Here is a 17,624-nt window from a genome sequence, read left to right on the forward strand (position 1 = left end):
GCCTGGGGTGAGACCTGATCTAATTTGTGTTTGACAGATCTTCTGGCTGCTGGGTAGAGATGGCCTTAAGGTTTCCTGCCATACTGGGAGTGCATTTGGGGGTGGGGTGGGGTAGTTCATTCTGAGACAGATCCCTCAGCTCCAGCCTATCAGGCCAATAGCAAGGCAAGCACAGCCACAGGACCTGCTGGCAGAAAGCTGGGGCCAAGTGTAGGCCAGGCCTCGAGTGGCCAGCCCTGGGACAGGCACCAGTCAGATCCCCAAGTGGCATCAGGCCCTCAAGCCTGGGTCTGAGTAGCCCCCTAGCGCCCCGAAGCCTCCAGGAAGCCTGCAGTGGTCACCAGGCCGCACAACAGAACCCAAAAGGAGGTGGGCCCGAATCTGCTGCAGAGTGGCCACCTGGGGGCCTGCTTTGCATCCGTCTCACCTGGCCTCCATTATCATCACGCAGGGAGGCCCTTCAGGGTTTGCATGTCACTTGGGGAATAACACGGCGCACTTGACCTGATTCCCAAGCGGGGCTCAGGGTCCCTCAGAGAGGGGCAGGTAGTTTTCAACAGAGCAAATTCTCACTGGAAAATGCTGCAGAAGGTGGGGCTCAAAATCCCCTCCCGAGCCTGGCTCTGCCCCCGAACCTGACAGGCAACACTCACCGAAAACTTCGCTCCCAGGTTTCACGCGGCCTGCGGGCCCCCCTCCCCCAACACACACCCAGTGCGGGGTGCGGCCCTGCCCCGCCCCAGTTCTCTAGGGATTCCCCGCTGCGCTGGGCTAAAGGCCACCCTCCCACAGGGAGGCAGGAGGCCCGCAGGCGGCTCAGCCACGAGTCTGGCTTCGGTGCCCGCGACGCCCCGCCTGCCCCCGGGCCTTTGCACATGCCCTCCCCGCGCTGCCAGCCAGCGCCGAGCCGCCGCGGGCACACTCACCAGGCGCCAGGGCCCGAACGGCTGCGCTCCGCAGGGTCCGCGGCGCCGGGGCCGCCACGCGCGGCGCCTGTGACGTCACCGCGCCGCCCCCGCCGGCGGTCGAGCCCCCTGGCCGCACGCTCGCTCGCGTCCGTCTGGCGGCGCTCGCCAGGGCTCGGCTCCCCTCGGCGGCGCTCGGCTCCGTTCGGCGGCGCTGGGCTCCCTCGGAGGCGCTCGGCTCCCCTCGGCGGCGCTCGGCTCCCTCGGCGGCGCTCGGCTCCGTTCGGCGGCGCTGGGCTCCCTCGGCGGCGCTCGGCTCCTCTCGGCGAGGCGAGGCTCCCCTCGGCGACGGTCGGCTCCCTCGCCGGCGCTCGGCTCCCCTCGGCAGCGCTCGGCTCTCCTCGGCTCGCCCGACCGCCAGGCGGCCCGCCCCGCCGGCTTCCGCGTGGTCCTGAAGCCGCCGGGTGCGCGCCTCCCGCTGGCCTCCTGCGGGCTTCGTGGCTCCAGAAGACCCCCGAGTCCCACACGGCGCATGTCCCAAGGGCCTGAGGGTCAAGGTCAGAATAGCCGGCCCTGTCTGGCCCCCTCTAATCCTCAGACACCCCAAAGCGCTTCCAACCCATCCTTCTCCACACTGATGGACCTGCCTGCTGCCCTTGGATCCTTGAAACCTCTTTTCCTCACCTGGCACCTATGTTAATGACTGTACGCACTCCATGGGCGAAATTAAGTAAAAGGGTGCCTGCACAGCGCTTAGCACCTGACAGGTGTCCCATAGCTGCAGCTGGCCCTGCTGCTCCATGTTTGCATTAAAGTGAAGCCCTTTGCTGAGCACCTGGGTGCTAAACGTCACCCAGGCTGCATGGCGAGGAGACTGAGGCTCGGGAGGGTGAAGGGAGGTGCATGTGATGCCCACACTCTCCATCTTCCTCACCAAGTGCAGTGCTCCAGAGGTCATGGGTGTGGCTGCCTTCTGATTCTTAGGATCTTCATGCTGGAGGTTGTGCAGCCTGCAGGACTCAGAGCTCGACATCCCCTTGCGGCCCCCCTCCCCCCCAGTGCTTTCTGCACAGCACAGGCCAGGAAGCCAGGAGGCAGTGGGCTAGTAACTTATCTGCAAGGCTGTATCAGAATCTGACCTGGGACAATGGCCAGGGCTGCTGGGTGGCTCTGGGCAGTCAGAAGCCCTGGCAGCCAGGGGGACGCGCTTGCAAATGAGGATGGGGCAGGACAGGAAGGCATGAGCTGAGCAGCTGGATCCTGTGTAAGGGAAGGGCTGGGAGGGTGACACTCAGGGCTGGCTCCACCTGGGGACCTGTAGGGGCCTGTGTAGTGAGACATGCAGTCCCTCCCACACCTGGGTGCAGCCGGGCAGAGCAGCCAGAGGCATGAGGAAAGAGAGGAGGGGGCAAGGATGGGAAAGTCATCCTTGGAGGGCCTGTCCCTGACGTGTCACTCTGGGAGGTGGCACAGAAAGAGCTGGGGCCCAGGATCTGGGTTCAGGCTGATAGTACAGTCACTGGCTATCAGGGCTTCTGTTGCACGTGTCTGGTGGCCTCATCTTTAAAATGAGAATTAGACTCACTGGCACCCACTGTGCGCAGCTCCTGAAGGGTCCTAAGGACTAAATGAATTAATGTAAGTGGATAGAAAGTGATCACCACCTAGATATAGAAATTACAAAAATAACTATTCTGTCACACCACACCGGCTGTCCAGATGCATTTGAATTGGCGCAGCCTCACAGTCAGACAGACCTGGTCCCATTCCTGGCTTCCTGTTGCCTAAAGAACAGCAGGAGCTACTAACCCACCCATATCAAATGCTCATTAGACGTTTGGCACCATTCTAGGTCATTCATGCATAGTATCTCATTTAATCCTCATAAGAACCATATGAAACAGGTATAATAAATTATTATATACAATTATTATTTAGTATATCATACAACATACTATATTTGTATCATTATACATGAAGTGGTATAATATAAAAACATTATTATTAGAAAAAATTATTATTCTCATTTTGCAGAAGAGGGAACTAAAGACAGGTTAAATCTGCCCGTACTCTTTTTTTCCCCCTAAGATTTACTTATTTATGCATAGAAGAACTGGGGTACAGGCTAGAGGTGAGGGGTGAGAGGATTCACCAGAGACAGAGTGGGGAGCAGAACAGGCAGACTGACTGAAATATACTGCTGAGGGGAGCAGCAGGGAGACAGGAGAGGTCTGCTGCATCATGTGGGTAGCTCCCTGGCCCAGGATCGCACTCAGGCCACAGGGGCTGCTGATAGCTTCACGGTGCTGAGACTTAACCCCTGCACCACCAGGGAGGCCCAGACCCCATGGTTCTAACACAGGCAGCCTCACTAAAAGCCACGCTCTCATCTTCAGCTCTAACCCAGGCCACCAAACCTTTGGCCCCTGGGACTCCACTTGTGACTTTTGCAAAATCCATTCAAGTCCCTGCTGTGCTGTCACTCAGTGATGGCTTTTTTTAAGTTGGGTGACTCAGTTGCCTTAAGTCCGAGGGGGACATGGTGGCTGCTGGTCCGGGAGAGCCAGGCGCACCTGCCGCAGGGAGGAAGCCCGCACAGAAGCGCAGTGGGGGACGGCCCAGCCGGGTATCAGGTATGGGTGTCTTATTCTGCTCTGGGCAGAAGCTCTGTCTGTGTTCGGTTGAGAGGGAGGCGGGAGAGAGCAAGAGGGAGAGACAGAGACACAGACAGAGGTGTCAGAAAGGTGTTTAAGACACCACAGACCCTGTGTGAGTGTGAAGCTCTCCCTGACTCAAGCAGAAAGGCCCAGAGAATGAATACAGGACATCACTCCCAGCAGGTGGAGAGCTCCGAGTTTTATAAAAATGTCCCTGCATTCCACCTGAAACCATTCCCAGAGGCCCTCCGGGCGCCCCTCCCCCATCGGGGAACTGCTCAGGTTGGCTGCCAGTTGCCCCTTCTGGGCAGGGGGACTCTGAATCTCGGTTTCCCTGAGGGAGTGGGTGAGGCCTCCACAGCTAACCAGGAAAGAGCAAGAAGGAAAAGCTAAAAGCGCTGGGCGTAAAGGTCACAGGGTGTTCACCCCCAAAAGGAGCCAGCAGGCGCCTTACTCAGTAATAGGCTGGAATTGGCAGGGCAGGCTGGGCCTGTCAGGGGCCCTGTCCCATCCCAGCTTGGGACACTGAAAATGAAACCTGTGTGCAGGCCTCGGTGCCATTTTATAGCTTTTGACTTTTGCCAGTTCCTTCCCTGCTAACCTGCTGACAGGAAGGGCCAGTTCCCAGGGGCCAGTCAAAATGAAACTACCTTGAGTCTACCCTGGCTGTGCCTCCCAGTGCGGGACTGGGGGAGACGTGCACACTTGAGCTTTACAGTGGGTCTCCCCTTCCCTGGATTTGAGATGGGGAAACTGAGGACCAGAGATGTAGGCTGCACCTTCCTCCCCCTACCCCGTGCAGGCGCACTAGGGCCAAATTGCTCATTTGACCTCACATACCTCTTAGGTCCCACCACAAAGGATTGTTGCCATTAACTTCCCCTCAGTTAGTCCGTCTTGGTGGGTGCCATGATCGGCTCATTTTACAGACAGGGACACTGAGACCAGGAGAGGTTAAGTTCTGTGACTTCACAGCTGGTAAAAGTGGAAGCAGGATGTGAACCCAGTAAGGTGAGTCCACAGTGACCCTGGGGCTCTCACGTGCTGCATACCAAAGTAAGACCCTTGACCATGGGATTTGAGGTGCCTTACCACCTGGCCCCAGTTACATTTCCAGCCCTACACCGTTCCCTCACATTCCCCAATTTCTCATCATTCCCTCGGCCTTCTGAGCTCCCAGGAAAAGGCTTTGATGTTTTCTTTGCTTCCTCTTCACTTGGCAAACTCCTACTCAACCTTCAAAACCCAGCTCAGCCATCAGCTCCCCTGGGAATCCCTCCGTGACTCTGCTGGGTTCCCCACTGCCTCTGTTCAAGCTGACATCAGGGTGCTGAGAGGTCTGCTCTGACTTCTAGACGGTGGGTGCCAGGGGGGCAGGAGCCATCTTGTTAGCTGTGTGATACAAGCAAGGTCCTTCGCCTCTCTGTGCCTCTGTATCCCATCTGCTGAGTATGGATTATGAGAGTCACTAGCTCTCGGGATTTCTAGGAGCGTAAATGCATTATTATCTGTAAAGTATTAAGCAGCATGCCTGGTACGAACAGAATTTTCTAGAAATGGAATAACCCCATGGAGAGTGCAGGTGACAGGCTCAGCTGAGTGAAGAATGTACCTGGATGGAGGAGGCTCAGACACAGCCTGCCCCCCCAGAACCGTTGGCACACATGTGGCGAAATTCCCCTATAGGTTTATTCCAGTGTGTATTAGAGAAAATCCATAACATGAAACCTGAGGGATGTTATGGCAAGGATTGCCCGGGTTAACACTAAAGTAGGTATTTACATTGTTCAAAGGTTAGGGGGGCATCGGATGCAAAGATGTGGTAAGAATTGTCCCTGGTGAATGATGCGGTTTGAGGAATGCTGGGCAAATGAAAGAGAAGAGAATGAGAGAGTCAGAGAGGGGCACAGATGTGGGTGCCAGGGGAGGAGAGCTATGCAAGGAGGGGAGAGGGTCCAAAGAGTGGGAGGAGGGGGGAGTGGGGAGGAGGGAGTGGGGGGGTAGTGGGGAGGAGGGAGGGAGAGCAGAGCAGAAGGGCAGCGAGAGGGTGAGGAAATGGAGGGACGAGGCAGGGGGAGGGAAGGACAGGGGAGAAGAAAGATCAGAAGGAAAAAGATGAAGAAGGAGAAATCAGAGAGGGGATCCAAGAACAAAAAAAAGGACACCTGGGTGGACGGGGGTATGAATGAATGAGCGAATGAATGAATGAATGAATGAATGAGTGAGTGAGTGAGTGAAGAAATGAACACCCCAAGGCATGTATAAAGGGCAAACGCGTCGGTGGCAGCCGCAGCCCCGGCCCCAGCTCTCGGCCTGCGTGGTGGGGGCGGAGAGATGAAGGAGCCCAAGACGTGGCCGAGGCATTGCGTGAGCCCCTGGATCCAGCCAGGGGCACCAGGGCCTCTCTGGGCTCCAGACCTATCGCACATCCTGGCGGGGGGACAGCATCTGTGACCCTTGACTCTGGGAAACTGCCCGCAAGCCCTGCCCTCCCAGCCGGGAACTTTGGGCACCTCATCTGTAAAAGCCCAGAAAACTGAAAGTAAAAGCCGTCCTGAGCTTTACCCAACCTTCCTGTCCCTCAGCTGGTTTCTTAGAAATCATGTTTCCAGCTGCAGCGTGGACTTCCTCCCTCACCCAAGGGCCCCTTCTTGCTGGTGGGTGCCACACAGCAGCAGACATCAGGCAGGAGCCTGTGCTGGAGGTGGGGAGTCCCCCCAGCGCTTGGAGGGGGTCATGCATTCATCCCACAAAGCTTTATTCATGCTTCCTGTGTACCAGGTGCAAGTGAATCTCAGTCCTTCAGAGCTGGGAGAAAAGGGACAGAGGCAGGATTTCAGTGGCCCCGGGTCCCATTCAGGCCTCACAGGAGGATGGTTGGAGAGGTGGAGGGGGGCCAAGAAAAGAATAATAAGGCCTCAGGGGCAGATGCAGAGTCAGGGCGGGCTCCCTGGAGGGGTTAGTGTCCAGGGCTTCCAGTGTAAATGGGCAGGCGCTGCCGGGCAGCCTCCGTGGGGACACCTCTCCAGCAAGGGAACAGCATATGCAAAGTGATCTCTATTATCTCCACAAGTCACATAACTGCCCCTGAAGTGGGCATCTTTCTCCATTTTTTGCAGCTGAGAAAACTAAGGCTCGGAGAAGTGTAGTGATTTATTAGCCAGGGCTTCACAGCTGGAGTGGAGATCCAGATGCAGCCGTGTGCCCCACCCCTTCTAAGTGGCACTCCAAGGAGCCCCCAGATCCTCATCCTGAAACATTCCCTCTCCCCCAGATTCCAGGCTCCCACACACCTCATTTACATGGTTAGTGCCACTCCCGGGAGGAGACACCATTGAGAAGAAAACTAAGTCTCCGAGGGGTGAAGGCACCTGCCTGGGTCACACAGCACCAGGGAAATGTGGGGTCACACCCAGGCTCATAGGACCCCAAAGCACCCCCTCCTTCCTCAGTGTGAGGCCCTCCCAGAACACAAGCCTGAGTCGACAGGGACAGGCGGTGGAAGGGTCAGTGAGGAAAGGCTTGGTGATTAGAAGGTGGAGGCCCCATGAGGCAGCTCTGGGCTCGCCCTGTTCTGTGTGGCCCTGCAGGGCCATCCCTAGCAGCACCCTCGCTGCAGGGGGCGTGGCCCAACTGGTCAAGCAGAGTTCCCCAGGCCCCAGTTCAGCAGGCACGTGACCGAAGCCAGGCTAGTCAGACCCTCCTGGGACAGTTCCACCGAAACAGGACGCTCTCCTCCATCGAAGCCGGCGCCGGCTGGCAGCCACGGTGGCCGCAGTGCCAAGAGCATTGAACAGAAGGAGCACAAGGCGTGGCCCGAGACACTGCGTGAGCCCCTGGCTCCAGCCATGCCTGAACTTCACCTTCACACTTACCTGTTACAGGCACTGCAAGGCCCCTCTTTTGCTTCTGTCACTACCAAACCAAAGCATCCTGGGTCATCAGGGGTGGAAGAGCAGCCGGGACCAGAGGTCAGGTTTGGCTGGATCGGGGGCGGGGGGCCGTGATGGGCCCCTCTCCTGGCTAATTTCTTGAGGAAAGCTTGAGAGAGAACACCTGGAAGGCAGTCACACCTGTCCCTGGTGGTTCTGAATAACTTACTTTTTTTAATTTGGAAAAGAAATTCCACATTAAAGAAAAATCCTTGCCCTTTGAAAAAAAACGCACTGTATTTTCAGAGCTGTTTTAGGTTCACATCAAAATGGCGTGGAAAGCCCAGTTTCCATCCCCCCGCGCCCCACATGCACAGCTGCCCCCGCCACCAACATCCCAAGCCAGTGCACATTGACGATTTTCAACCGTCCCACTGGGTTTTAGGATTTTAAAAAGAATCTACCAATCATGGTCGTTTAAAGCACATGAAGTGCACTTTCTGATTTCTAGATACAGATTTTTTTTCTTAAAAAAAGACACCATTCTTTGTGACTCACATGCTCACCCGCCTTTTCCACTTAGCATCTCATGGGCGGCCTTCCAGGGGGCTGGCGCCCGGGCTGGCGTCAGGCCCCATTTGATCTGTGAGGCAGGGGAGGCCCCGGGGCGCGGGAAGGGCCTAGCGGTGACTGTCACTCGCAACTGTCCGTTGGGGTTTTGTTCCTTTTTCGTGGAGGGGAATATGGCTGTTCCAAGAGGGGAAGGCGCTCCAATCCCTTGTGGAGTGGGGGCGACCTGGTCAGCAGCAGAGAAACCAGGCACAGCAGGGCCTCTGGGAGCCTGGCATGAGAGAGGGATGCTGACCCCTGAGGGAGCGTCACAGATGCTGCCGTCCCTGGGGGGCAGCCTCACCCCTGCTGGGCCACAGCGTGCCCCGGGGACCTGGCTGCTGCCAGACTCTGCAGGATCCACCCGGTGCAGAGCCGCCCCTGCTCTTGGCTCATTCTTGTGTGTAGCATGTGCTACACACACACACACACACACGCACGCACGCACACCACGCACACACACCACGCATACACACAAACACACACACGTGGGCTCATTTCATCCTTGCCAAGCCCTAGAGGGAAGGGAAGGGCTGTCACTATCTCCGTTGCTCAGGTAAGGAGACTGAGGCCTAGGGTCACGCGTGGCAAAGCCACAATTAGACCCGAGGGAGGCGTGAAGCCAGCAGAAACAGCGGCACACAGGCTGGCACCGACCCTGTAAGTGGCTAACTACATATCCACGCACGCACGCACTCTGCCAGCTGGATGAGCGGCTTTGAGGGGTGCGGGGAGGGGGGGGCTCCGGCCTACGCTGTGTCCGTCCTCACATCTTCCCATGCTCTTTCACAAGAAGCCAGACACTCAGCTTATTGCAAGGACGGTCAGCCTGCTGGGCCGGAGCCAGGATCCCAAATGCGTCCCGGGTTGAGACATTGAGTGGGCGCCCAAGTGACATTTAGATGTTACTGTCAAGTCCGACATTGGCTTTAAGGAACCCAGTTACCCCGATGCAGGACGATGCAGGATGGCCTCTGGCCTGCGTGAGCTCGGGGAGGTGGCGAGCGCCAGGAGCATACCAGCCGCCTCTGTCCAGCGACAGCACCTTCCCAGCCAGGAGGCTCAGGATGAGAAGTCACCGCCGGGAGGCTGTTGGCTCCTCTCTCTTCTGTGCACATAAGTTGAGCCCGCACATCACACCTGCCCGTGGCACACGCTCGGGAAGCGGGGTGCATGCACGGCACATGGTCAGAAATTGGGGTAACCGAGTATTGGTGGCAGAATGAGCCATGCTCCCCTCTGTCCTGGATTTACAAAGGGATGCTGAAGTGGGTTTGGCAGGGTGGAGCGGGTGAAGGAACTGACACGTTTAGTGTCGTGTTGCCGCTGGCTCCATGCCAGGGGTGGGAGACGAGAAGCTTGCACCGTCGGCGGTGTCAGCGCTGGTGTTGGGTCAGGTCTTAGTTCCACACGCCACGGCTAAGCCTGTCACGGCACCCCCTTCCTTCTTAAATAAAACAATCTGAATCACACGGAATTGCCATTTTGTAGGTCAAAAACACAAGGGTATTGGCAATTTCACTGGTTTGACCTAATAGCGTCTTCAATGTGCAGACAGGAAACCCACTGGCAGAGCCTGCACAGAAGATTCAGGTTTGCCCTTGGTTCTCTTCACCCACCCACTGAGAGTGCCCCACCGAGGGTGCCCCACTGCGGCGGCTCTGGGTCTCGATGGGCTTAGGGGACTGAGGACGCGACTTGCTCCAGCGTCACCACGGCCACCCAAGAACCCTGAGTTTCTAACCGTCCCCTTGCACCCCACCAGAGTGGGGGGTTTTTCCCTTCCCAGGATTTCCAAGACCAAAACCAGGTCACGAGCCTGCCTGCCTGGGGGGCAGAAGAAATCAGGGTGGGAGATTTGTGTCCATTTTCCTGCGAGTAACCCTGAGGCCGGGCTGTGCCAGCCTGATGGTCTGTTGCCCTGGTTGGGGGCAGAGAGAGACAGGCCTGGGTTTCTGGGGCCCCGGAGAGCCCAGCCCTGCACCAGCATCCCCGAGGCTGGGGAGGAGCCTCTGGAGAAGGCCCGCTCTGGGCTCCTGGGGCACTGGGCCTGGAGGGGGAGGCGTATTTCCAGGTAGTCAGACTGAGATAGAGGTGGCAGCTGCGGAGACAGCGGAGGAGGAAAGGAGCAGCTCAGTCCCCGCTGCAAGCAGCCCGCCTGCCGGCACAGCCGGTCTTCGGGGAAGTCGCCGCGCCGGAGTTCCAGGAAGCGATAACGCTTGTTGAAACCTCTTTCTTGTGGCCTGGTCTCGTCACATGGCTTCGTGGGGACCAACGTCAGGCAGGGCTACAGGTCTGGACTGGCTTGCACCCGCCAGCTGCTGCCACCTCTGCTCCCCCACCCCCAGGCCGAGGGGGAGGGAAGCTGGGCAGGAAGGTGGGCTCCTCGCAGTCCCCACCCCCAGACACCTGGCTCGCGGGCCAAGGGCGGGCTTGTCCCCATCCCCACACCCGTGACTGTTCTCAATCCCTGCATCTCCACAGCGGCTGCTTCAGTCTCCAGCTCTGCCCAGGAAGTGGGGCTGAGGCTCCCTATAGATGGTTGCTGGGAAGCACAGAGAGTGGGTGCTGAGGACATCGAAAGCCTTTGTTCCTGCCCCAGGAAGTCAGAGGTGTCTGTTTCATAGTTCCAGGCCAGGTTCTCTACCGTCATGCTGCTGGCTCCCAGAGCTGGGAGCCCTCGGGGCGGGCGGGTGGGGGGGCATCCTGTGCACGGTGGGATGGTTAGCGGCGTCCCTGGCCTCTGCCCACCAGACACCAGCACTCATCCCCAGTGGCGACGGCAAACATGTCTCCAGACGCAGGCTTCCCTGAGAAGCAAAACCTCAATCTGCACTCTGTGCTTGGCACATCGTGGGTGCGCAGGGCTTAGGAGGTGTCCCCGCTGGATGGTCAAGCAGGTCTGGCTCATGTTTACACCTTTCCACCTGGCTGCATGGACGTGTGGAGGGGTCAGGTGGGCGTTCCTGAGTGCTCCAGTCTCTACCAGCCGCTCACCCTCCTCCCCCCAACACTCACCTAATAAACCTGTCATCTAGATTAAAAACTGCTGGAGGCTTTGACCTTGAGAATGGCAGCCTGAATTGAGGGCAGGGTCAAGTTTGACACAGGAGTGAAAGAGAAAAGTCATTTGCACGTTCCCCATGGCCCTGCTTGGTCTCCAGAATTTGGCAGCTCTGCTGTCCCCCAGGCCGGAGACTGGGGGGTAGGGGGTTCCTCTCTGGAGGAACTGCCCTATCCTGGAGGAGCCACTTGAGATGCTGACTTGGGATCCAGCCATATGGGCAGATCCTGCGCATGTCCTCCCAGGAAGCTTCCCAGGGGCAGGAGCTTCCTTCATCCGTCTTGCTCCTCAGCAGGAGCTCACAGCCCAGGGGCACTGGATGCTTGGGCCAAGATTGTAAAATGAAGGTCAGAGACCAAAGTCAGCAGAGGAAAGGAATTCCTTGAAAGCAGTCTGTGCAGGGAGCAGAAAGATGAGACAACAAAAAGAAGCAAAGATGGTGTCTCTAAAGAACAAGCACAGGAGGCTAAGCAGCATTCAGAGAGGAAAGAAGTGGAAAGATGAGAGCAAAAAGACAAAATTCCATTATCAGTGTTGGAGGAGAAGGTTGAGGGTACTTCCCAGAAAGCCCAAGAGGTTGCCAATACAAGAGAAGGGATAAGAAAATGAGAGGATTACTCCACAAGCTACACCTTCTGACTTCTAGGAGTTGAGAGTACAGAGTAACTAGAAGGAAGAAACTCCCCTGAACAAGGACTTGAGCTTCCCCATTGGAAAATCTCATCAACCCCTGTTTTAGTCACTTCTTTCTTTTTTTTTTTTTTTAAAGATTTATTTATTTATACAAGAGCTGGGGTACAGGTCGGAGGCTTGGGAGGGTGACAGGATTCACCAGAGACAGAGTGGGGACCAGAACAGACAGACAGACTGGAGACACTGCTGAGGGGAGCAGCGGGTAAGATAGTAGAGGTCTGCCACGCCATGTGGGAATCTCCCTGGCCATCCGGGAATTGAACCTGTGCTGCAGAGGCTGTGGACAGCTTCATAGCACTGCGCTCAACCCACTGCACAACTGGGGAGGCCGTAGTTATTTATTTCTGTGCCCAAATTACCCCAACTTCGTGACAATGGTAGGTGGAATTCTAAAATATTTCCCATCACCCCTGCTATCCCACATGACCTGGTGTATGTGATGGATACAGGATTAACCTGTGATTGGGTTATGTTCTATGACAATGTTAACTTTACGAAAGGGAGGTTATCCAGTGAGTCCTACTTAGATAGTTTTCTCTAGGCCCTCCCTGGTGTCGCAGCGGTTTCATGCTGGGTTGCAAAGCTGTCCGCAGCCTCTGCAGCGCCGGTTCGATCCCTGGCCGCTGGGCGAGGGTCCCACGTGGTGCGACAGACCTCTCCTGCCTCCCGCTGCTCCCCTCAGCAGTGTACTTAGGTCCTTCTGCCTGTTCTGCTCCCCGCTCTGGCTCTGGTGAATTCTCTCACCCTCCTGCGCTTCTGACTGTACCCAGTGCTTGTATAAATAAATAAATAAATCTTAAAAAAAAATAGTTTTCTCTAGTTGCAGCTGGGACAAGCCAGAGATTTGAAGCCCCAAAAGGATTTGATGAACTTTTGCTGGAGGGGCAACCCATCTGGGAATGTAGGTCCCCTCTAGAGCTAAGAGGGGCTTGTGGTTGATATCTAGCAAGGCAGCAGACCTCAATCCTACAACCACAAGGACTGAATTTTTCTAAAATTGATAATGAACTTGGGAGCAGATTTTTTCTCCAGCACCTCCAGATGGAAACTGGACCCCCAGCTGATGCCTTGATTTTAGTCCAGCTATGCTGTACCAAACCTCTGTCCTGCGGGATAATAATTTGTGTTGTTTGGATACACTGTTTGTCATTTATCATGCCACAATAGAAAATGCACACAGCTGCTTAAAACATTTATCTTGGACATTTATCTTGCATAGTTTCTGTGGGTTAGGAATTCCAGAGCAGCGGCCATCTGAAGGCTTGACCGGGGCTGGGGACCTGCTTTGTGGTGGCACAATCACATGGCTGTTGGCAGGAGGTGAGAGCCAACATGGGCTCTCCACAGGGCTGCCTGAGTGTCCTTACAACATGGTGGCTGGCCTCCCCCAGAGCAAGTGAGCCAAGGAGGGCCATGGCAGAAGCCACATGACCTTTATAACCTGCCTTTGGGACTCATTATTATTGTCATTGTCATCAACCCAGATGTCATCCTTCCTAGCCAAGTGACCTGAGGAAGGTTCCTTATACACCATGAGGCCCAGTTTCCTCATCTGTGAAATGGGAAAATACTCTCCACCTGAAGAATCAGGATAAGGCTAAAAATGAAATAAAAATGACACCCCATGAAGACCTAGTATGCATCCATGGGCTCTGAAGAAACTTATTTTGTTGCCAGTTCTCTCTCTCTTCTCTGTCTCAATCATCCCTTGAATCTTAGGCTCATGCAAGAGGGGCCCAGAGCAGGAGCTCGGGGAGGGTCTGGGGCTGACATTGGGTATGGAGCAGTCCCCACCCAGACCCCTGAGCCATCCTCCCTCGGGCTGGCCTAGTCCCTCAGGGTTCCTTCCTGTCACCTCCAGTTGGCGGTTCAGAAAGTCCTTTGTCCACTTAGCTGACTCCTGGTGACCTTCGGTCCCGCTCCAGGCCCCCATGGCTCTCCCTGTCACATGCCATCATCAGAGGACAGGTAACACTTTACAGAAGTGCCAGCAGGAAGGGCACTCTGGGGTCTGGCCCTGCGTCAGGCCTGGCAGAGATGGGGTAGAGATGTGTGAGAGGGGACCAACAGTCTGAGGCCGGAGCCAGGGCTGGAGCGAGTGCTGGCTCTCAAGTCCAGGCCCTGCATCTGCTGGCTCCAAGTTAGATTCTTCCATGGTTCCATCTAGTGTGTGGCTAGAGTGAGTTTCTTACCCTAGGCCCTTCCCACTGGAAGAACAAATAACACTGGTATCTACTTCATAGGGGAGGTATTTGTTCATTCATTCAACAAACATTTACTGAGCACCTACTGTGTACCTTTTCCTAGCTGTGGGTTCTTAGTGGTGACAAAAGTAGACCAAGTCCCTTGCCCTCCAGGGGCTTATTGCATAGCAGCGGGAAGGAGAGGCCACACTAGTAGCACGTTAGATAGAGATAAGTGCAACGGAGTGAAGTAAAACAGGCCGGGACTGGAAGGGGTCAGATGCCGGTTGCTATTTTATTTGGATGATCAGGGAAAGCCTCTCTGAGAAGCAGGGTATAAAGGAAGTGAGTCAACCCTCTGGGTATGGAAAGAGCATGCCAGGCAGAAGCTAGAGCAGGTGCAAAGGCCCTGGGGCAGCATGTTCAAGGAAAGAGGGGAGGAAGAGTAGGTGAGGTCACAGAGGTGAGGATGGTATCAGATTATGTAGGGACTTGTGATCCTTGAAGAGTTTGACTTTTTTACTGAGTGAGATGGGAGCATGGGAGCTGCTGGGAGGATGAAACGAGAAGACATGGAGCACTTTGTCTGTTTCTATAATTACTGGCTGTTGTTATTATTGCTTAGGTACTAGGAAGCACATTGGAAACTATAAAAAGCCATTGGGATGCAAATTTTCATTGCTTGAGAGAGCTACTGTAATATTTGCAACTTGTTCATTAAGCAGTAACCATGCAAAAGACCAGTTTCATTTCTTCATTTCATGGAAGAGTGATCTAAGAGAGATCAGAGAGGTTAAGAGACTTGCCTGGTGCTGCACAGTAAAAAAAAGGGTGGTGGTGGAGCTCAACTCAGTAGAACCCTGATCTTCTGAAAACAGCTGGGTGGCTGCTGGGTCAGCTGTTGGAGCTGGGGATCCCTGGTGCTGTTGGGAGGGTGGTGGTCCCGATACAAAAGGAGAGGCCGAAACTAGGGGGCTGCTCTGTGGACTCACCACTGAAGAGAAAAGCTTGGAGAGCCCAGCTCTGACCTGGTCTGCTTAACTGAGGGGGTTTGCAGACACTAGGAGAGGCCCCGGGTCATCACTGAAGTTGCGTTGGTTCAAGAAAAAGGAAGCCTGTTGTAAAGTGGCTTAAAGAATCTGGAAATGTAAGATCATGTTCAACAGGCTCCAAGAGGTGGGCCGGGCTTTCGTACCAGTTGATTCAGCAGCTCCTCAGGCCACCAGAGCCTCAGGCCCATAATTCAGCCCTGACATATCAGGGTTGGGGCTGGCCCTGGAGGGAGCTCCAGGCATCACATCCGGGAGAAGAAGAAAAGCTGTTGCTCCCTGGGGCTCACTCTGAGGAGCAGGGAAGCCTTTCCAGAAATCCCGGGCAGGCTTTCCTAGTGTCTAGTGGCGGAACTGGGCTACCTGCCTATGGTTGAGACAATCTCTGGCCAGGGCCTGGAACTTCCTTGGATGACATAGAATGCGTAGGAGAGGATGTCAGGTTGACTGGGGAGAAAATGGCCCCATTCCCCATCCCCACGCAGATCCATGCCAAAGCAAGTTCCTTGCTCTGGTTTCCTTAGGAGCCTACGGGACTCAGTCCGCAGAAACGGTGAGCTAAGCAGGATGAGTGCTGTGTTCAACAGTTGAGGCCTCGAGGTGCCTCTGGCTTCTCTTCTCACGGGGCTCTGCAACCCTCTGTCAACAGCCCAGGTGACCTGCTGGATCCTGAGACCCACACGGAGTGGAATGGACCCACCCTACCAAGGCCACCTGAGCCAGCCAGCTCCAGCAGGCCCGTCTGCTGAACTGTGGATGCAGGAGTATGCCAGGCAAGACCAGCCTAGCCCTGCCCAGGCCACAAGAGCTACCAGCCCAGCCACAGCCTCAGGAGCAATAGTGCCTACTTGTCCTTCACTGCGGTCCGGGGCAGCTCATCATGCAGCAGTAGCTGACGGCTACAGGCAGGAGCCACCTCTTCCCGTTAGCTACTCAAGGGAGGCTAGGTCTTCTCGAGCAGAAAAGCCATTCATTCATTGACTACATCTTCCTAGCCTTTCCGTGCAGCTTCCATGCTAGATGCAGGAAGCTCAAAGATGGGTAAGGAAACCCCCAGTCAGATGAGAACGGCCCTGTGAACTGAAGCTTCCAGCCACTGCATGGGGAGGAGCGAGGCTGTGAGAGCCCCTCCCCCATCCTTCTGCCCCTGGGCCTTTGCACCTGCTGACTTCTCGGTCTGCACCTCTGTGGCTTGTGAACACTGTTCTCTGAGACTCAGCTCGGTATCCCCTCACCCAGGAGCCTTCCCGAACCACTGTCACTCCCCGCCTGGGTCAAGAGCACGGTCACTCGGCTTCCTCTAGCCCTGCCTTCGTCACTCTGCTCTGTGACTGTGGATCCGTCGGTCCCACTGCCTCACTTTACATATGTGGAAACTGAGGCCAGGCAGGGGATGTGGCCATCCAAGGCAGAAAAGAACCGGTAACCCCAACCCGGCTCTTAGGGTGTACCCCTCTCCCCCAGGCCCGATTTTGGTTCCTTTCCTTTCCTGGGGCCCAGCCCATGGGGGTCGGGAATGGCTGTGGCAGCCAGCGGGGGACAAGACACCTGCGCTCCTACTATGCACCAGGACCGTGTGAGGATGAGATTCCCAGGGAGGGCCATCCCCCAGCAACCTGCAGGGTAGACACGAAGAGCCCCCACTTTCCAGATGGGAAGGCGGCTCAGGGGGAAGAGGCTGGCTAAGGCCACGCGCCCGGGGAGGCACCTCCCTCGCCGGACCCTGCACTGGCCTCCTCTAGGGCTCCGGCTGGGCCAGCACCAGCCCCGGTGAGGGGCACAGAGAGAAGGCTGGGCGGGCGAGGGGAGCAGGGGATGCCGGGGAACCACCTTGGCAGGAAGAGGCAGAGCAGAAAGTGAAAGGGGCCGGAGGTCGAGAATAGCTGCGGTGACAGAGCGGGACTACAGCCGCCAGAAAGAGAAACCAGGCTGGGGCCCCGCAGGGGGCGGCGTCCCCCCACAACCCGGCCAGATGGGGACCTGGCAGGCTCTGTTCACACGGGCAGGCCTCACCTGGCTTGGGCGGCCAGAGTGGACACCCCAAACTAGGGGAACGGGACTGGGGTGAAGGGGCTGTCTGGGGCGGAGGGAAGAGGGGCTCTCGCGGCTGACTCCACGCGGACTTGAGCATCAGCAGCCGCCCCCCCAGTCCTGCCAGGGGAGACAGCCCTGCGCGCCAGCCCCCGCGCCGCAGAGGAATTCTGAGCGGCTTCGCCTTGGCTAGCGTCCTTCCAGGGTGGTGGTTAAGCAGCTTTGGTTAAACAGCTCTGCTGCCGGCGGTGTGAGCTTGGGCAAGTCACCTCACCTCCCTGGGCCCTGGTTAGCGAAGAGCACCGGCTGCGTGGCCGTGGCTTGAGGTTTGCTGAGTGAATATATGGAAAGCCCAGGGAAGAGCTCGGAGAGAGCTCAACACACAGCTTGTATTCGCCATCATACACATAGAGAATTCACACTCTCTCACTCTCCCACACACACACACACACACACACACACACGGAAAGTCCCTCCAGAATGTAAATGTGAAATGGCAGACACTTGGTTCTGTTTGTTACTGTGTCTCCAGTCCTGGAGTTGTGGGTGCCTGGTACACAG

This window comes from Talpa occidentalis, unplaced genomic scaffold (genome assembly GCF_014898055.3).
Source record: "Talpa occidentalis isolate TD23 unplaced genomic scaffold, MPIMG_talOcc4v2.1 talOcc4.12, whole genome shotgun sequence".
Taxonomy (NCBI): Eukaryota; Metazoa; Chordata; class Mammalia; order Eulipotyphla; family Talpidae; genus Talpa; species Talpa occidentalis.